The 2,347-nt window shown below is 39.0% G+C and overlaps 1 pseudogene; it reads left to right on the plus strand.

Annotated features, from left to right (window-relative positions):
• Positions 1-538: 538 nt before the first annotated feature.
• LOC124973377 (olfactory receptor 2L13-like) lies at positions 539-1,475 on the plus strand (annotated as a pseudogene).
• The last annotated feature ends 872 nt before the right edge of the window (positions 1,476-2,347 follow it).

A 2,347-nucleotide genomic window follows, 5' to 3' on the forward strand; every position in this document is an offset into this window, starting at 1 on the left:
CTGATTTTCTCTGTGGCAAGAGACACATCTGTGGAGGGCAGATAAGAAAAGAGAGATGTGGAAGAGGGAAGGTAATTGAGTACCTAGCACCAAGCTCACAGGAACACTGAGTCCCACAAGCCATTTCTGTGATAAACATGCAAGCTTGAATTGAGGTTGGTAAGAAAGGTGGGATCCTCGCTCTCTCACATGCTGAGATCCATTCATAGGGCCCTAAGAGAGGTTCCTGACAGGACTCAGCAGGAAGGAATGTTCCAGCCACCTCACTGGGTATGTTGGGTCTGTTACTGGGTTGTATTTCAGAGCCATGTACATGTCCATGAACTGCTAAGATAGTTTCAAGTGAAAACTGGAAGCCACGTTCAATTCAAATCTTAAAAATCAATCTAACAAAAACTTATATTGAATGAACAATTAATTATAAACAAAGCCTAATCAAGTCAATTCCTTGTTATTCTCCTATGCTGATTCATTTCCTATTTACTGCTAAGTTTTTATTTTTATTTTTCTCCTAACGAAATCAAAGCAGTTCATTTTCATGGAGAAATGGAACCAAACTTCAAATTATTTTATTTTGTTTGTATTGTTTTCCCCAAACCAAACTGGCCTACTTCTCTTGCTCCTGATCATGATTGTGTTTGTTATTGCCTGTTGGTGGAACTCAGGAATGACTGCCCTCAAGCTCTTGGACCCCCGGCTCTACACCCCCATGTACTTTCTCCTCAGCCAGCTCTCCCTCATGGACCTGATGTACATCTCCTCCACTGTGATCAAGATGGCATTCAACTTCTCTCTGGACAAAAGAACATGTCCTTCCTGGGTTGTGGTGTACAAATATTCTTCTTTGTGACATTGGCATGTTCGAAAGCTTACTCTTGACCTCCATGGCCTATGACCACTTTGTAACCATCTGTCACCCACTCCACAATACCATCTGCTTGAGTAAAATCATGTGTCTGAAGTTGTTCCTGGGGTCCTGGACACTGAGCTCCAACAACTCCTTGGCAAACATCATCTACACTTTTCAAATTCCTTACTGCAGATCCAGGGTCATCAATCATTTCTACTGTGACATTCCAACTATGATGCTTCTGGTCTGCATGGATACCTGGGTCTATGAGTACATGGTGATTGTGAGCGCTGTCATCTTTCTCCTCATTCCTTTCCTTGGAATCACTGCCTTCTATGGATGGGTCCCCTTTGCTGCCTTCCTCAAGCACTCAAAAGAGGGAAAGAAAAAAGCCTTCAACACATGCTCCACACATTTAACTGTGGTGATCTTTTACTATGATCCTTTTGTCTACACTTATCTTCAGTCCAAGAATCTCTGCTCACCAGAAGAAGACAAGATTCTTGCAGTTTTCTACAATGTCCTCACTCCCATGCTCAATCCCATTGTGTACACCCCGAGGAACAAGGAGGTCCTGGGTGCCATGAGAAGAGTGTTTGGGATGTTCTCCTCCAGGAAGGAATGAGCATAGTTAAACCTGCTCCTCTGCATGGCTTTTTCAACGCAGATCGGGAGCAGGACTGTCCAATAGAAGTATGAGACAATATGCAATTAAAGGTTTTCACTTACACGTTTAACTGTAAAATTAATTTAAATGACATTTTCATGTGAATGAGCATTTATACTAATTATTAGTGTTTTAATTTAATTGAAAGCATTGCAATCAATGTTAATGTTAATAATGTTAAAACTAACTATAGATTATTTAATATCATACTCTTTTATACCATTGTACATACATTAATGTAGGAGTAATAAATATTTATGAGGTTGATATTTATTATGTGTACATATTACACATGAAATTATTACTATGTTTGGTTTTTTGATTCTAAGTTGTTAAATCCTGTGTGTATGTTTTATTTTTAGCACACAGAAAATTGTACCGTCCACATTTCAAGTGTCTACACCACATATGGCCAGTATCCGCAAAAGTACAAGATCTGGGTGACTTTTAATTATCTACCTCTGGGAAGAATGTTCTATGATTTCTGCTCATAGGACAATGAATTGTCCTCTGTATTATTAAATTAAGTCATTCATTCTTTTCTTTTAATGTTCAAATTTAGTCTTGTAGAGATATGGAACTCCATTTGGCTCCTACAAACTGATTCACACCTCTGATTATTCTCCTCCTTTGTAATTTGTAAAGAAAACTTATTTGCCTTAGGGACAAATGCTACCTTTTTTTTTTTTTTTCTTTCCCTGTTCAATTCCTGGTTTGAATACTGTGGATGGTCCTTGATTTTACTGAGGAGCTCATCCTGGACTTTTATCATCAGTGGTTCTCTGAGCTGGAATTTGGGGTCTCAGGTTCCCTAAACTGTAGACAGATAC

Source organism: Sciurus carolinensis, assembly GCF_902686445.1.
Source record: "Sciurus carolinensis chromosome 19 unlocalized genomic scaffold, mSciCar1.2 SUPER_34, whole genome shotgun sequence".
NCBI classification, from domain to species: domain Eukaryota; kingdom Metazoa; phylum Chordata; class Mammalia; order Rodentia; family Sciuridae; genus Sciurus; species Sciurus carolinensis.